This window comes from Rattus norvegicus, chromosome 15 (genome assembly GCF_036323735.1).
Source record: "Rattus norvegicus strain BN/NHsdMcwi chromosome 15, GRCr8, whole genome shotgun sequence".
Lineage (NCBI taxonomy): Eukaryota > Metazoa > Chordata > Mammalia > Rodentia > Muridae > Rattus > Rattus norvegicus.
Window position 1 is genome coordinate 19,983,825 of NC_086033.1, and position 19,447 is coordinate 20,003,271.

The 19,447-nt window shown below is 44.8% G+C and overlaps 1 pseudogene; it reads right to left on the minus strand.

Annotated features, from left to right (window-relative positions):
• Positions 1-9,446: 9,446 nt before the first annotated feature.
• Galnt12-ps4 (polypeptide N-acetylgalactosaminyltransferase 12, pseudogene 4) lies at positions 9,447-11,045 on the minus strand (annotated as a pseudogene).
• Between the last annotated feature and the right edge of the window lie 8,402 nt (positions 11,046-19,447).

Consider the following 19,447-nt stretch of genomic DNA (forward strand, 5'->3'; position numbering starts at 1 on the left):
CAAGCAAATCAGCTCCCTGCTTTTGTTTCCTGGCACTGCTGTCCCTGTGTTCATAATAATAAACTGAATAAATACCAAATGCACCCAGTACCAAGGAGTAAGGGCGTGGCATGTCCTAGGCTGGAGTAGTTCAGGATTCAGTCTGAATTCATGTAATTCTTGAATCCTTCATTCATAATGTTATTTGATCCTTGGACCACGCCCTGTCACAGGAACAAGTTTGAGTCCGAGATGCTCATGATGCAGCACGAGGAAGTGATGACCGACATGAAGAAAATGAGCGAGCAGATCAATACCGCTTTGGTCAAATGTAAAAACCTTACACTGGAAAATGACTGGTACTGGTGAGTAACTTACAAGGTTGTGACCCCAGCACTAGGCACAGCATGTGTCAGCCCATTCTTATCTTTGAAGTAAAGTGAGGATCAGGCTTTATAGTGTTTGAAGCAGACCAGGAAGCCTGTCTCTAAGGAAGGCTCTAGGATTTTTACCGCTTGTAGATAGTTTGAACAAATGGAAAGAGACTGTGAGATTCATCAGTCATTGTCCTTCCCAAATAGGGATCCTGTATATAGAAAATGTGTGCACAATGATGGAGTCATCAATCAATCCTGATGCTCTGGGGCTCTGACAGGACACACACACACACACACACACACACACACACACACACACAGGACACATAGAAAGATTGGCCTCCAAGGGACATTCTAATAAAATGGACATATAAGCACACATAACGATTAAGTCCACTTCTAGGAAAAACTTGAATCAATGGTGTCAGGTTTTTGAGAAGTGCCCTGAGTCTTCTGGAATGTTGCTCTTTTCTCCATTTGACCTGTCTCTAGGTTATGCTCCATGGCTACTGTGGACGTGGACTATAATCTGGGGCTCTCTTCTGATCAGGACCCTCGAAGGAGGAATGGACTTGGAGAAGTGGAGGAAGTTGGAGCCTGGCTGGGATTCACCATTTTTTCTTTGTGTCTCAGCCGCAGCTTCTGCCCCCTCCTAACTGAGTGTTTTGAGCTGAAGAACAATGCCCAGAGAGCATGGAATGAGTACAAAGGGCTTCTAAGGGATCAGATTGCACTGGAAGAATCCATTAAGGAAACAACAAGGTTCTGTGGGGAAGCCAGTATGAAAATCCGTGTAACAAGCAGCCTCAGGTAGGATGAATGAAGCATCAAGGGCAGGTTTTCCTGATATCTAAGCAGAAACCAAGTCAAACCAATTTAACCTTCTCCAACTTATCCAGACACTCTCCTAGGTCTCATCCAGTTGTTCATTTCTTTGCCCATTTACAAAACTTTCTGTGATTCTAGCTTCATGCAAGAAACTGGAGGATTGACAACCAAATCCTCCTGCTCAACTAGAAAATGCATTTCTTTAAGGGGGATCTGTTGATCACACATTGCACACTTACATGCTAGAGGGATGCCATGTGGTAGCCGTCTTTGTAGTGCCCAGAACTGAGTAGAGTTCAGTTCACTTGCTAAAAGAATGGTTATCATTGTCAATTATGATGGGGCTTGTGGACTTTCTCTCCTTTTCCCTGTACATTGAAAATGGTCCCTTCTGCCTTTCCAAATGGTGGTTCATAGTGACGGAGCTTGAGAAGCGGTTTGTCAGTCCTGTTCTGTGTCAGTGTTTTAGTGTTCTTTCCTGGGGCTTCTGTCCTGGAGCTGACTGGATGAACAGGGATGTAAGAAAGACTTCTCTCAGGGTGAGGGTTTGTGTGAGATATGTGAGGGTTAGAGGGAAATTTTATCTCCAACTCTCTCAACCTCGTGTGCCCAAGAAGTGCATTCCCTACACAGGTTTACTCTATAAGGGATGGACAGCAGTGTCTACGCTCTCACTTGACACATTTCCTTTGCCTAATCTGTACTCAACAACTGTGCTTCCAGAAGGATGGCCTCCTCATTCTTTTCTGCTTCTCACTTATGATTTCTGTTCCCTCTCTCTCTCTCTCTCTCTCTCTCTCTCTCTCTCTCTCTCTCTCTCTCTCTCTGTCTTTCTCTCTCTCTCCCCTCCCTCCTTCCCTACCTCCCCCTCTCCATTTCTCTCTGACTCTGTGTGTGTGTGTATGTGTGTGTGTGTGTTTGTGTCGTTGGGCACAGATGTGTGAACATGGTTATGGCTATGGTACACATGTTACATTGGGAGTTGCTTGTTTTAAGTGTTTGCGCTATGGGTGCTTACATATAGAAGTGTGTGTATATGTGTGTTCGTGCATATGTGTGTGTGTGTGAACTCATCAAGTTTCTGAACACAGACACATATTTATATATATTGTATTAGTCTATATGTACACATATAGAAGCATGTAAAAGTATATATATATATACATATATATATATACATATATATATAAAGAGAGAGAGAGAAAGAGAGAGAGAGAGAGAGAGAGAGAGAGAGGAAGAGGAAACACAATTTTTCCAATTAGTTTTTTTAAACTGTTCTTAATGGGGTTTTGATTACTATTGAAATTATTACAGTGGGAAAACTATTCATCAACATTGACAATACTTGGAGAAATCTCAGGAATAGGGTACAGGGATTTGAGGAGAGGCTGCTGTGTTAAATCCATGTACCTGAGTGTGGAAACTGCTGACTCAGGGCTCTTTTTCCTTCTTTGCTCTCGGTGTGCAGTAACACTGGAAGGTCACGTGCTTGTTGTGTCTTCTCAACATCCTGGTTATGTTAATCGTTACCTGCCACCACTTTCTTTCTAGATCGGCCTAAACTTGATTGAATATACATTGGCTTTGGAGTTTGCTCTGGAAATTGTTAATTGAAAGATTAATTTGCTTAGAGTTGAATCTGCAGGCAGAAGATGTCCAGGAGTTATGCTGAGGTGGAATCACATCTTTGCCTCAGACAGAAACTTAGGCTCAAAATAGTCCACAGCACTCACCCTGTGTTGGGTTGTGGCACTCTTAACCATTGTTATTCAAAATCATTTGATCTGAGTGAAAATCATCTGTAAGGTGGGTTTAGAAAGTGATGACCCTCAGACATTGCTGGAGGTGTCAAATGGGTAGCCCTGTGAGAAGCCATGCACAACTCTTGTAAAAGTTCAACCTTTGACACAGCGATTCCAGAACAAGAAGTAGGTGTCAGCAGAGAAACTGTGGCACATTAGTGTTGTAGTGGTTCACCTCAGAGCAGCCGTGAAGCAAAACTATCCAGAAGTCCACCAGTCAGAAAGTGAAAAGGTACAATGTTGTCCAGCCCTTCCATGGACTGTGGCTGAGTTTGATTATACCTGCCAGCATTTGACTTTGAATCAGTCAGCCTTATCTCACTCGAATTATATCTGATAGCATCCCATTACAAGTTTTACCTTGGATTGTGGTTGTGGAGATTTCCTAGCTGTTTGTGCTGGTAGTTTGTTTCCCCTGTCAGGTACTGTATCCTAAAGGGACCTCATATTGAAAAACGCAGCTCACTTTGCATGCACTGGGAAACAGTGAGCAGAGGACAGAAGAGCCTCACCTGCCCCCACCCAGTGCTCTGTTGCCTGAAATCAGCCTCCTGTGCACAGCCTTGTGCCCTTGCTAAGCAGTCTTGGCTAACAGGCCTAGATGTCACATTTCTAATTTCTGATTTTCAGGGGAATACACTTTATTGGCTGAGCTGTCTTTAGCCTATGCTCACTGTGTACTTACCCCATTCCAGGTTTTTTTTTTTATGCCACAATAGTAGACTGGGTGATCTCTTCTATTACCATTAACTGGGAAACTAAGCACATTCTGCAAAATACTCTGCTTGTATGTGTGAACAAATATATTTGGGTGAGTTCAAAGGTGTGTATGTCTGTCTGTCTGTCTGTCTCTCTCTGTATACATGCCTGTCTCCATGGACAATATAATCTTCTAATGACCAGGATGAGGAGAGAATGTAGGAAAGTCTGTAGGACGCCCTGAATCAGAACAAACTGTTCACTGAGCAAAAGGCCTTGGCTGAGAAGATGCGGCATCATTTCGGTGTCACTGAGATGATTTGAAAGCACAGGATGAGAGGACCCAAGTAGATTCCCTGTACTTATGAACTGTCTTATTGGGTGTGTGACTTTCATCATAGTTATCAGCATCTGTCAGCTAGGAGCAGCTCAGAATATTATTCCTGTCCATTTTAAAAGAAATTCCGTCCATGAAGTGTATGTGATCCATAGAGATTCTGGCTACTGTGTACTGATCCCTCCAGTCTGAGCTCTCTTGTATTATCTGAGCCCAGTGCCTTTAAGTCTCCCCACAAAGAGTTTTTTGAGAACCATAAACAAAGGAGTGGTATAGTTTATTTTCTGTATGAGTATTTCCGTTAGAGTTCAATGCCTACCCTTGGCAAGATTTCCATGCAGCATATTCTTGCCAAATATAATATCACTTCAGTGTGCATGTACTTCTTGAGATATTGTTTCTGTGGGTCTTTGCAGATATTGAGGTTGTAAGTGGACCCCAGGCATATTCCTGCACTGGAGGAATAATGATAGTCTTCATTTCAGTGATGGCCAGGCCTCTAAGGCCTTCCTATTGTTTTCTAGGTTGTTCACATGTCTCCTCATCTGACATTGAGACGCTGCTACATGATTTTAAAATATAATATATATGGACGATTGGAATTATCTGCTGTTCACTGTTCAATTTTTAGCAGTTTTAAAAGCTGGGAAAATATGCAGGCCTGTGGGGTCTCTTACCCTTCTCTCTTGGGCATGAGAAAATGACCTCAGATGAAAGATCATCCTGGATTATCCTGCTGAATTGTGCGCTATGTATGGGAGAAGTGACATGGCAGGTCCTCACCAGGCCTTTTCCACCCCTAGGTCTGAACACTCCAGCAGACGCTTGCCCATGGCCCAGACCAGGACTACAGCTCTCAGAGACAGACCTGTCCACCAGGAGCACTGAGGGTGCAAAGATTGATAACACCTCCCGCATCTCAGTCCTTGTAACCGTTCCAATCTTGGGCTGAATTTGAAAGACCTTGAGATGTGGCATGGAACACGCCTCACGTTTAACCCTTTGACGACTTGTCCATCAACAACCAACCACCCTGAATGAGGCGTCTACATTCCTCTTGAAGAGATTTTACCATCTTACCTGCCGTTCTGCTGTGTTTGCAAGGCCAGCAACAGGCTGGAGTTATATGTTGAAAAATCAGCAGGAATTGAATGCTGACTAATTTACTTGTTCTATTTGTTTTTTAGTTTGAAGTTTGGTTGTTTTATGCATTTGGTTTTATTTGTTTAAGTTTGAAGTTTTGTTATTCATTTGTTAACTTTAGTGTACTTAATTAATATTAATTAATTAATATTCCTAAGGCTATATACATTGAACTCATTGACTCCCCAATTTAAAATGTTCTTGAATAAATTAATGTTTGTCTATAAATAAAAATGTGACCTTTAACCCTTCACTCACAAGACCGTCCTGAGTCGTGTGTTGTTCTTCCTCCTGTAACAGCCCAAGTGTAAGGCAACAGTGGTTTTCTGCAAGTCTCATGCAGGGTAGGCTTCATCATCAGTTCACAGCCAGCCAGAGCTGCACAGGAAACTGTGCTCTTGATGTAGACAGTGTGTCATGCTCTGTGGAACCCCCATTCATGATGAAATATATCCTTGCTTTATCCTTGTGCTCACAAATTTAGCTTCCTTTATAATGACAAACAAAGGAGAAACACAGAAGTATTTCTCTAATACATTAGAGGAAATAGAACAATTCAGTATGGGAATGTAAAATGTTCAGGACACACAGAGTTTGATGCCTGTGGATTCCTTGAAATATAGCATCAACTATGACTGCACATTTAATGAATTCCACCAATTGTAGAGGAATGAACATTTTTAATATTTTTGTTGTTGGCTTGTTTGTTGTTATTGATAATGATGTTTTGCTGAGTTCATTTTGATATATATCATAGCTTCTTTTGGGTGGAGGTCTTACAGTTTTGAATTATTTCTTTTTTTGCAATTTGTAGTGGATATTTTTATCTATATTTCAAATATTCTGTCCCTTTCCAGTTTCATCCCATAAAATCCCTATTCTCTCCCCAGAATGCCTACCTCTATGTGGGTGCTACCCCACATGCCTGTTGTCTCCCTCCCACCTCCCCATATTCGTTTTCATGCAATTCTGCCAGCGGCAAGCAGAGGGCAGTGGATTTCACTGGGATGTGATGTGACAGAGAATTGTTAATTGCCCCTTAGGTCCTCTGGGATTCAAATTCTGAAACAGATGAGCCATGTCTCCAGTCCCTGTCCTGGACTTTTGTAATGAATTCTATTATTTACAACTTGTCTGCCAATTCTGTGAGTTCATTGAGAGAGCATTTTCTAATTTGTCATTAATGATTTTTTTTAATGACCATTTACAGAAATTGTTAAACATTATTTCCCTGTGCACATTCACTAATGGGCTTATATTTGAAACAGATTTGAAAAACTAAAACACTATATTTAAAAAAACGTAATTCAAATGGGCTATATACATAAGCATAATACAGTTGAAGAAACTTAAATGACTTAGAAACTCATATTAAATATTTATTATCCTTGGACACTACAGAAATGCCAATCAAAATTATTCTGAGATATTGTTTCATACCTTTCATAACTTAGTTTAGTAACACATAAGAGAATTCACTCCTACTGGGTATGGAGCAAGGGGAACATTGAGAGTCTCCTGTAGATTTGCAATGCAAATTTCTGTAGCAACTTTGGAAATCAGAATGCAGTTTCTTCAGGAAGGTGGTAATGGGTAAACCTCAAGACACAACACCAAGGCATATATCCTAATGTTGACTCATCCTAGTATACACACCCTTTCTCCACCATGTTCAGTGAAGCTCTCTTATAATATTCAGAATTTGGAAATATTCAAGTGGTCCCTTACGAGATGAGTGCATAAAGAAAGAATGGTGCATTTCCAGACTAGATTGCTGATCAATAACTACAAAAAGGAAAAAGGAAAGCATGTAATTTTCAGGACAATGAATGGATATTGTAAAATCATCCTGGATGTGGTAATCCAGATCAATGAGGACAAATGGGATTCGTATTCACTTTAATCTGAATGTTAATTCTTCAATCTGTGTGACTGTGTGATCAGTTGAGTGTGAGGGTCTAGGGATGTTGGCCAGACTGTCCCCATTTAGGGAAGTACAAATTCACTCATGGATGCTGAGGGACAGTGTCAGGACAGGAATGTTGAATGTGAAGAGACAGGGCGAGGGTGGCAGTGGAGGGAACATAGAGAGGGACAGCTGATATTGAGAGTCATTTGAGGCAGTGAACTGAAGCCTAATGGAGTAGAAATACAAATTATTTTTTCAAAATTTTTATCGAGGTAACTAAAGATTTATTATGGGTGCAAGGACAGAAGATAAAATATCGATTGGGTTCATCTATGTGAAATTTCAATAAAAATGAGTCACAAAACTTATGGAGTTCAATCTTCAGTTAATCTAAGTAACAGACAATGTATATCTGGTCCTTATGGAGACATATGTCAAAATCTCTGTTGAAAACATAAATATATTATCAATGTGCAAATGTGTTCTAGGCACTGTCCAACACTTTCCCTTCTATTAGCTTCTGCAGATCTGGGTTTATGTTAATGTCCTTGATCCACTTGGACTTGAAATTTGTAGAAAGAAATAGAAATGGATCAATTTGCACTCTGCTACATGCAGACCACCACTGAAGGTAGCGTCATTCTTAAAATGCTTTCTGTTTTCCATTCAGTTGTTTTGGAATCATCGTCAAAGATCAAGTGATCATAGGTGTGTGGGTTTATTTAAGGGTCTTCAATTCTAGTTCACTCCTCCACCTGTCTGTGTTACCATCACCACTAAGCTTTTTCTCACTGTTTGTCTGCAGTACATCTTCCTGCCGGAATGGCGATTCGCGCCGAAGTTCTTATATTGTTGAGAATTGTTTGGGCTGTTCTTTCTTTCTTTTTCTTTTTCTTTTTTTTTTTTTTTGTGAAGAATTGAGTTGCATTTTGATGGAGATTTTTTAATCTGGAGACTGTTTTTTTTTTAGATGACCTTTTTTTAACCATGTTCCTTCACGATGATCCCTGAACACAGGAAACCTCCCATCCTCTGAGGTCCTCTTTCATTGCATTCCTAAGAGACTTCTATTTCTTGCCATATGGTTTTTCACTTGCTCGGTTCAAGTTATGCCAAGATTTTTTTTTTTTTTTGGAGAAATGCAGTGACACTTTTAATCAATCACACTTGTGTTTTCGCAATTGACCGGGACAAAAATAAGGTCCGCAGTCTACCTTCTGACTGATGTTGTCCTGAGACAGGGTCTCATGTAGCGCAGCCTCACCTCAAACTCTCTGTGTGGCCAGTGATAACCCTAACCTTCTGATTCTCCTGCCTCCACTTCCCAAGTGCAGGGATTAGGGGTGTGCTGACAAGCTGATTTCTGTAAATGGGGTTCTGGGAACTTAACCCAGGGCTCCATACGTGGTAGGCAGGCACTCTAGCCAGAGACCCACACCCTCAGGTCACTGTAGCTGATCTAGAGCCACTGAGACATCAGGATTGTCCAGCATGGCCACAGCAGCTGCCTCATGACAAACTCTCAATAATCAGATACTATTTTAATAATTATATCTATAACCAAATACTATTATAGATAATATTATTAAACAATCAAATAGTATTTAGGGAAAAACTTTAAAGTTGAGTTTCATGTAGAACATTACGTTTCTCCCTGGAACTGTCCTTTGATTAAAAACTAGGAGTGATATGAATGCTTTTTCCAGTCACAGTCGTTAAGTCCTCCTAAGTCACTAGACATCCTCCCATAGACATTGCTGGAAATGTACACTCGCAAGTTTGTAGGACCTTGGCAAACCATATTCTTTCTTTGAGCTTTCAGAGATGGTGAGCCTGTTTGGGTCAGTCTGAGCGTTATGATGGAGGTTTGACTGTGGCATCAGCACATAAGCAAAAAGCATTCTTTCTTGTATAAATCTAGACTGTCCCACCCACTCACACCAAACGAAATTAAGACAGTATTTCTAGTGTCCATCTCATCCCCCTGAGAGAACTCTAACTTGATGACATTGAGGTATTACCAGTCCACATTTGAGGTATTACCAGTTTGTGTCAAGTATACTAAACACCCGGGAAGCTTCGTAAGTAACAAAGTAAAATATTTCCCCTTTCTGCTAATGAGAATAAAAGGCACCATGGGTAAAATGCACATCGTGCATTAAGCTTCCCAAATACCAAAGGCAGCATCTTAGGCCGGCCCTTAGAAAACGGGATACTGGAAGACATTTTTAAAGTTTTCCAAATCTGTACAAATATAATTCACATTGTTGTGGAGTCCAACACATTCACAGATGACAACCACGTACTTTGTCCCTCTCACTGGGCACACAGCCCCCGGCCGCGGTGGGCTGCTTCCCTGACAAGGCCCTGCACTATGACATGAGCTCCTGGCAGAACCACCTCTGGCTGTCTGAGTTGCTACAGTCTCGCAAGTTCGGAGCAAAGGCAGAGTTGAACTCCTCCTCTGTGGCCTCCACACATTTCCCGGTCTGCTTGTAGACTAACGTGCTGTCCGTCCTCCTGTAGGATGAACTCTTGATTCTCTGGAACCGTATCTTTCCAGAGATCCGGAATAAGGATCCTTCCCTTCCTCCACTGCTATGCAGACCTGGGGCTGGCGGGTGTTATACCGTATTTCTTGCCGGGATGTACACTCGAAAAACTGGTTCTGACCCATCTCGTGGCAGAGGTACAAAAGGACCTGGTGGCCTTCCACACTGTTTTCACTGGGAGGATTATAGTCCAGGCAGTACCCCCGTCGTCCTCTGTTCTCAAGCTTCCCGAAGAAACCAGGCCTGTCCTCTGGCACATGCAGTTCTGGGTACATTGTAGCCAGGAACCGCTTTAAGTCTTCACACTGGAGCTTGGGCTGAAGCTTCTTTCTCTCTGTCAGCTCCCCAGAGGGTTCCAGGCGGGCTGGGGGTTTCGGGGGTGGTAGAGTTCTTTAAGTTCATCCGTCCACACTTCTGCAGCTCGGACACTGTTGGCTAGAGCCTTGCTGCGTGAATAGGGAGCTTGCTTAGGGAAGAAATGGCCCACGTGGGAGTAAGGGTGTGTTTCCTGAGTCACCACACTGCCAGATCCTAAAGGAGAATTCAAGGTTTTCTCCTCCCCAGACTTCCATTCCGGTATCATAAGACCCCAGGTATTCAAAATATCTCTTACTCACAACAAACAGTCCCCCAGCCATAGTTGGAGACCTGATAATGTCAATAGGAGTCCGCATCAACTTCCGCTCCCGCCAAGGGACCACGTGCCACGTGAATACTAGGCGCCAGTCAAAGCCACCAATCTGGGGCTCTCTGGAGTTGCCCAGGTACTCAGAGGTGTTCCAGTCAATGACATCGATAACCGGGCACACCACGGCCGACTCCTTCTCGTGGATCCTCTGCAGCAGGGACTCCAGCCACCCCTCATGACAGTCACAGTGACAGTCCAGAAACCTCAGCACTTCGCCCCTGGCCGCAAAGGCTCCCAGTAGCCGGCTTGCACTAGGCCCTCTCTTGCTAGCAGGGATCAGGTGCACCTAGGGCAGCTGTGACAGCTCTTGGCCAGGGGCTCCTTCAGGTGATCTCTGTCACTGTAGTCATCTACCAAAATGACCTCCTCCAGCAGGATATCAGGGGAAGTCTCGAGAACACTGTAAACTGTCTGAAGGAGTGTGGACCAGGCTTCATTATAAAATGCTATGACAACGGATGTCTTGGGCAGGTTATCATAATCATACCCGCAGGCCACGGAAGCGGGAACCTGGCATCCTGGAAAGGTGCTCAGACAAGCACAGGGCTCAGGGCTGCACTCCTACCTCCAGTGGCGCCAACCAGCTATGGGCCCTCAGCACCACTCTACAACTAACTACCTGGTGGCTGGCTATGCTGCTTAGCCTGGCTAAGAGGCGCTCCCACCACCCGCCTTGCCGCTCGCGCCCTACTTACCCTCTGGGCAAGGCCCACGCCCCTGCCTGTGCCCATGCCACCCCAGTCCACGCCCTACGGCTTCCAGCCCATGGAGTTTTGCTGAAGCACAAGGGGGTGGACGAGGGCGCGGAGACCCGCTACCGCAAGTAAGGGTAGTAGCCCACCTCAGAAGATGTCCAGTGTTGGGAGAAAGCTAAGCCACCCGGGGCGACAGAGGATGGCAGCAGGGGTGCTCTCAAGGTCCCTGGCTCCCCGGCCTACAACCCGCAGCTGGAGCCCTGTGACAAGTTTGCAGAGCATGTTCCTGCCAGGCACAGAGGCTTCCCGGAGCTGTCAGGGGAGCCCGCCAAAGGAGTGGACCCAGGGCGCTGGAGCTGGTGAGTGGCTGGATGGTGGACTGTGGGCGCCTGGTGCATTGGTTAGACATGGCGGGTCAGGGCGCCCTCCGCGGACGGTGCTGTTCTTCAGGTCCCGTGCCTGATGCAAGGCGCTGCTGGGGCACTGCCTTGCCACCCAGCTTGGTGCCACGCTGCTGAGCCTATGGGAAAAGGCCTGGCGGCCTCCTGCCCTGTCAAGGGTGTGCACCTCCTGCAGGCAGCCTTTGCTGTGCTCTGAGGGAGCTGGAGCTGGCCTCTTAGTGCAGGGCACCCAGGGCTTCTTTGGGGTGAGCTGGGGCAGTTGTGTCAGCAGGCAGCAGCCCAGGCCAGCCTCTCCAGAGTGCACAGGTCCCTCTCCTACAAAGACATGGAGGCTGCTCTAGCCAAGGTGGGCCCTCGGGCTCCTCCCAAGGAGCTGTATTCATTATTTGAGTGGGACAAACTGTATGGGTCCTGACAATGAGGGTGGCAGAGGAAGTCAACTCTGCCTGGGGAGTGGGGGGACTGAGGTGGAGATGTCTTTGGCCAAAGGAGTGATGAATGTGGGGTGGGAGAAGAAAGGCTCTCCTGGTGGATTTTTTTTTTAAATGGGAAGGAAATTGCCTGCAGATTGATGCCGTAAGCGCCGGTGGACTCAAGTTTTTCCTATTTATTGTGGACGGGAGGTTCGCCATCTCTGCTGGGCAGACCAGACACACCTGATGTGAGTTGGCATCGGGGCCTAAGGAACTCTTACTCTCTCTCCTTAACCTCTGTCTCTTGTCCTCTGGGCCACACCCTCCTTTCCCATTCTACTTTCTCAGTATTGGCCTAGTTTCCTCCTCAGGGTTTTGTCACTTACCCCTTCCTTTTCAGCTCCTCCTTCCCACCCCCATCTATCACCCTCTGCTTCTGTCTCTGCCTCACCCTGTGTCTCCCTGACGCTGTGCTTTAACCCACCCTCCCTCATTGTTCTGATTAACACTGCAGAGACTCTTGGCAGAAGTTCTTTTGGCCTGGAGGCTGAGAAAGGTGGACCAGGTGCCCCAGGCCTCCTCTGTACCCTACCCACCTGATATCTTGGGGTCTTAGGGGTGGGACAAGGATAAAAACTACCCAAAGAAGGCTTTTGTTTTGCTCTTTGGTTTGTTCATTTTTTTTTGAGGGGAAGTCCCAGAAATGCAGGTTGCTTAATAATTTAGGTCTCTTATTTTTGTAATATGTATTTTGTATTTGATGTGTTTTGTTTTATTTTGACAATTCAGGAAGAAACTGACCTCAGAAAGAGTGTTTGAGTTTGGCTGCTCTCCTATTACCACAAGCCCCGTCCCTGGGGAGTAGATTCTCCCAGACCAGAGAGGTTTGGGCTAATGAGGAAGACCAGACATGAGCCCCATACTGCTGTTCCATGGATAGAAACAATGTATCTAAGAGCTTCCTCCCCAGGACTAGCTTGCAAGCAAGAGGTGAGGATGGGTTAGAGGCCCCAGAGGAAGGGGCTTGCTGCTTTCTTGCCATTCTCCACCTTGGGCCCCAGTCCTCAGCTTCCAGTGGTCTGCAAACCTTCCAGAGAGTTGGGGTACTCTTGTCCATTTCCTGCCTTAGAGATGACCCAGGCAGAAGGTTCTCAGGCTATGTGACTGAAAGTAGGTTCTGTCAGAGATGCTCAATAAAAAGCTAAGAGGATTTCCTCAGGCATGAATGTGGTCTGGCCACAAGTCTGGCTGGGCAAACTATTGATTACTAGGACCCAGGCCACCTGTGACAAGGCAGAGCAGTGCCCTGGAAAGGTTTCTGTGTCTCTGTGTGGGGATGTCTACTTGTCCCTGTGGAGTGCTGGGTCTGGCTAGACCTGGAGGGCCTGGAGGGAACTGGGTGTTTTCCTATGATTCTGGTCCAGAGCCCTTCTCTGCAAACCACATCCCTCCTGCTCCTTCTCTTGACAAGGCTTCACCTCCTTGGCCCCTCAGGCCATTTCACAATCTTTGGTGCAAGAAAGGACCCCCTCCCCCCATCTTTGTCCCAACTTAACCTCCCTGCTTTGCCCCTACAGCTCCTACCTGTCACTATCTGGATGCTGAGGCTGCCATGAGAGACATGGCAGGGGCAGAGTGCTGAGGGCAGATGTGAGCAGAGGAGGGTGAACAGGGGAGTTGCTGTGTCCCCTTCATGTTTGTTCTCTGCAAGCCGCTCCTTGGAGCCAGCCAACCAAGTGCAGGACTGGATACCTCAAAGTAGCCTTGAGTGATGCTGCAGATGACCCTCCATGGGGCACAGAGTAGGGGAATCTCTAAGATCTCAGGGTGGGGGTGGGGATACCAGGGCAGGGAAGTGAGGTTGGGAACCCAGCTGTCCTTTCAGGCAGCAGCACCACAAGGGGCTAGGTAAGAGATAATGGACCAGTACCTAAGGTCCCCACACTTGCTTTGCTGGGCTCTTTCTGTTTCCAGGTTTGGAAGCTTTTCACAAGAAGATAGTCCCCAGCGGCAGCACCTACCCCACGAGCATGGGGCAGGATGGCAGGGCAGAATGGCAGGGCAGGTTGAGCCCTAGCAATGTTGGGGTCATAGCAAAGAATCCAGGGACAGAGCACAGGGGAGGGCACACTGGCCCTCCATCCCCTCTGCTAACATTGGTTTGGGATCCTCTCTCAGTTGTGACACATTTCTACCTCATTTTGCTGTATCTTGTACATCCTGTTTATCTCCTGTCTGATGATGCTCTGTAGTTATGGTCTGTCTGCCTCAGAAGAGACTGTATTTTAAAAGAAAATGTTATGCAGTACTAAAGATTAAGAAAAAGAAATAGAAACACAGAGAAAGATACAAAGAATCAAGAAAACCAAGAACCGGTTCTTTGAAAACCTCAGTAAGATAGAGAAACCTTTAGACAAACTAATTCAAAGTCCCAGCGATTGTATCCAAAGTAACACAATCTGTAATGAAAGGGGAAAAATACCAACAGAAAATGAGGAAACTAAAAAATCATGACTCACCAGAACTGGGAAATCTAGAAAAAATGTGAAATTATACACAGATACCATGTACAAAGTTATGTCAAGTTCAGTTAAACTATGTAACCAGTTCCATAACATAAACTGTCGTCCTTTTAACCCTCCCAACAAAGTAGCCCTGTCCATAGGAGGCCTCTAAGCCTCTAATCTGGAGGGAGAGTGTACAAAACATTTTTGAGGCTTTACAGACAGATGATTTGGTTCCAATCATAGAACTTCTATATGTCTCCAAACATTTTCATCCATAGGATCATGAAAGAAATGTTACTGCAAAGTGTGTGTAACCACTCACCGTAGTCATGCAATCCCGGTCCAAGTTAATGAACCCTGCAGCATCTGGCTGGCCCACAAGTCACCTCAGAGAAAGGAGGCTCACACATCTGCTGCATTGCAGGCTCACTGCTGGCTCTGTGAGTTATGACACAGAGTTAAGCAAAGGATAAAAGGCTAGAACTTACATGTGCAGACAGAATTTGAAAATAATCTGGATATGATAAAAAAAGAAAAAAGGCTTGTAAGTGGACAGGCCAGGTGTTACGCAACTTTAATCCTGGCACTCAGGAGACAAAAGCAGGTGGATCTCTGTGGGTCTGAGGATAGCCCAGTCTACACTGCAGATTCCAAGAAAGCTAGGGCTACCCATTGAGACCCTGCCTCAAAAATAAATAAATAAATAAATAAATACATACATACATACATAATCTATAGGACTGAGGAGATGGGTCAACCAATAAAGAATGTGCTTTGCTAGCATTAGGACCGGAGGTGGATTCGCAGAACTCATGTTGAAAACAACAAAAAACAAAATCAAAAACAAAAAGACAAAACCAAGAGAGGCAGTGAGTTCCCGAGGACTTTCTGGCCAGCAGTCTAGACTATGTGGCAAGTATATTCTAAGCCAGCAGGAGACCATGTAGATGGCATCCCTAACGTGACACTCAAGGTTGTCCTCTCTCCTGCACACGAGTGCACCTGTGTGCATGCACACACACACACACACACACACACACACACACACAGTAATGAAAACAATACTAAAAAGAAGAGAAATTTTCTGAGCCTTTAACAAATGTTTCGTCTCCTGCAGCAGGCAGGAGAGAGTGTACCAATGGGGAACAGGACACAGGACTGCAGCCAGCATCAGCAGGATGAAAAGGAGGCCAACACTGGGAGCTCAGCCCATGCAGCATGAGAGATGGAGGGGGAGGGGAGGGCCAGAGCAGCTTTACTAGTGAGGGGGTGAGGGGTGTGAACCAGCAGAAGAAGACCAACCCAGGGGAGTTTAGGGAGACATCAACTGGAGCTCCCACTCCCCACGAGGACACTCATAGAGGTTTATCTCTCCTCCCAGGCACCCACCTTGGCTCCTTGGCAAACTCCACAAACTTCCTCCCAGAGAACAACAGGGTTTGATGAGCGATGTTAGGGTTACACCCTACATCATTATTTTACCATATCATCACTACTACATTTCAGAGAGTGCAGTATAATTTGTTATTGCTCAAATTAATGTAACATGGATGCTAGAGAAAATACAATGAACTGAGCAAGCCTGTGTGGTCCTCTCTGTGCTGGTACCCGGGACAGCACTCCTCATCTGATTCCCCTATTCAGGTAACTTTACATATCTCAGACTGAGGCCATTTCTATAGAGCAAAAAACACAATGTTTTGTATAGAAACCATCAACTGCAGAAGTCATAGTGTAAGTTCTGCTTACTATTTAGAAGAATCCATGAAGAAGAGTCTCAATCACATAGGCGCTGCGGAAAATTTCCTGAACAAAACACCAATGACTTATGCTCTAAGATCAAGAATCAACAAACGGGATCTCATAAAACTGCAAAGCTTCTGTAAGGTAAAGGACACTGTCATTAGGACAAAACAGCAACCAACAGATTTGGAAAAGATTCTTTACCAATCCTTTATTTGATACAGGGCTCATATCCAAAATCTATAAAGAACTCAACTAGTTAGACTGCAGAGAGCCAAAGAACCCTATTAAAAATGGGGTACAAAGCTAAACAAAGAATTCCGAGCTGAGGAATATCGAATTCCTGAGAAGCACCTAAAGAAATGCTCAACATCTTTAGTCATCAGGGAAATGCAAATCAAAACAACCCTGAGTTCCACCTCACACCAGTCAGAATGGCTAAGACCAAAAACTCAGATGGCAACAGATGCTGGTGAGGATGTGGAGAAAGAGGACCACCCCTCCATTGTTGGTGGGATTCCAAACTGGTACAACCATTCTGAAAATCAGTTTGGAGGTTCCTCAGAAAATTGGACATTGCAGTGCCTGAGGACCCAGCTATATCACTCCTGGGCATATTCCCAAAAGATGCTCCAACATGCAAGAAGGACACGTGCTCCACTATGTTCACAGCAGCCTTATTTATAATAGCCAGAAGCTGGAAAGAACCCAGATCCCCTTCAACAGAGGAATAGATAAGGGAAATGTGGTACATCTACACAATGGACTACTACTCAGCTCTCAAAAACGATGACATCATGAAACTCATAGGCAAATGGATTGACCTAGAAAATATCATCCTGAGTGAGGTAACCCAATCCCAGGAAAACAAACATGGTATTCACTCACTGATAAGTGGATATTAGCCCAAAAGCTTAAATTATACAAGCTACAATCCACAGACAACATGAATCTCAAGAAGAACAACCAAAGTGCACATGCTTCACTCTTTCTTAAATGGGGGAACAAAAGCATTCATAGGAGGGGGTATGGAAGCAAAGTTTGGAGCAGAGACTGCCTCACATTGGTATACAGCCCATATATATGACCACCAAAACTAGATAAGATTGATAAAGCTAAGAAGTACATGCTGACAGGAGTCAGATGTAGCTGTCTCCTGAGAGGCACAGCCAGAGCATGTCAAATACAGAGGCCAACGCTAGCAGCAAACCACTGAGCTGAAAGCAGGATCCCCGTTGGGGAATTAGAGAAAAGATTCAAAGAGCTAAAAGGGCTTGCAACCCCATAAGAACAACAATGCCAACCAAGAGCTTTCAGGGATTAAGCCACTACCCAAAGACTGTACATGGACTGACCCATGGCTCCAGCTGCATATGTAGCAGAGGATGGCCTTGTTGGGCACCGATGGAAGGAGAAGCCCTTGGTCCTGCCAAGGCTGGACCTTCCAGTGTAGGGGAATATGGGGGGGAGGAAGGTGGGCAGACGGGTAGGGAAAACCCTTAGAGAAGAATGGAAGGGGGATTCAATAGGGGACTTCTGTTTGGGGATCCAGGAAAGGGAATAACATTTGAAATGCACATAAAAAATATCCAATAAAAGACAAAAGGGAACATGGCCTGCCTAGTGTACTGTGAACCTACCTTTCTTTCAGCATTAAAACATTTATCGTGTAAGGTGTGACACTTCAGTGAACATATGAGAAAATAATGACACACAGTGTCCCACTACTAAAATAAACCAAATACTAACCCTAACTTACTGAATACGATTTGCGGTTGATGTTTTCTGTAAAAAACTCTCTTTTTATCTTGCTATAAACACAAGTGTTGAGCCCTACCTTGGGGTGTTTCCCTTCCCCCTGGCTGAGCCTTTCAGCCTGCTGTGGCAAGAGGTTGTTGATGACCTTGGCAGCTGCTCTTGCCCCTGTTTTGGGGTGGGGACTTTCCAGGACGTTATTTCCTGGTTCCTGGTTGGGGTCTTCCAACTGCTACTTTGAGACGTGTCTAGTACTTTTCCACTGCTTTTGCCTCTTGTATGTAAGGAAATCTCAGTAAAGCCTGGACGGCTTTCTCGCAGGCTCACGATCCGGTTCTAGTGTGGTAATGATGCAGGAGTCCCAAATGGAGGTTCCACTGGGATTGGAGAGGACAACTCAATGAGATCATGCCAGGAATCCGGCCGGTGAAAAAGGAGGGATATAGTGGGGAAAATGGGCCACAAAAGGCCTCAGTAATCAAGATCCAGAAGGACCACCAGAATTGAAATCACGTGCAACGAAAAATAAAGATTTGGGCTAGTGGTGAGTAAACCTTGTAAAAAGCGACAAGGTAATGATGATAAGATGTTTTTTGTGTATGTGTTCTTTTAGAGTTATGCTAAAACCTAAAGAAGTGATGTCAATGCTCATACATTCTTTTAGTCTTTGGACCCTGACTAGAGACCGGTTATACCCTAGACAAGAGAGAAAATGGGTTTAAGAGAAAAACAGTCCTTCTGGACTCTCCACAGATGCTTTGGTGAAAGAAGGAAAATGAGCTTAAGCTTTTTTGGAGCTCTCCTGGGGACAGAAGGAGGGAGGCAGACGTCCTGGCTGCTTGCTGGCTCCTATTGGAGAAGTGCTTATATCTGGTTCTGGGTCCTTTAAGTACGATATCTGGGACCTTTTGGTGGGACACCATCTAGCTCCTTCCCTCTATGTCTATTGTCTGTCCTTGGTGCACCAAGCTGTCCACGGATGTCAATTTATGTCTGGGTTTTTGCTTCTCGTTGCTTGAATGTTCTGTGTTTCATGTTTAAGAGAAAAAATGGTGAAAACTTTAAATGCTGGTTGATTCCCCCCTTGATTTAGTTTTAAGTCCTTTCAAGAAAGAAACAAATAAATAAAAACAGTTTCAATTGACCTTTGGAGCCCTGCATCCTAGATAACTGGTTATCTCTGGTGTTAACTGTCATGCGTGTCTGTGACTGAATCCGGCCTCAATGGAGGAATGTAGCTAGGAGCATAGGTCTGTCCACTGGGGAAGCTCCCCAGGGGGCTGGCTAAATGTCTACACTAGCTGGCCTTCAAGGTGCCAGCAGCTTCAAAGCTTCCATGGTAATGGATCTGATGTCTGTTTCTCTTAGAAAAATCTTAGATTGTGATTACTGGATTCAACAGGTAATAAGGTACTTCTTTTAAAAATGACAGCTACAAAAAGTAAGAATGGTGTTTGATCTAAATACTAAAGATATGTGTAATCACTTCATTTTTTTCTGTTTGGTTTTAAATGTATAATATGCTCTACATGTCTTGGCTATAGGTTACTGGCTTTTAAGTTATTGGGTATGGTTAAAAATTTGTAACATTGGTAACAGAAAGTTGGCTTAAAACTGGA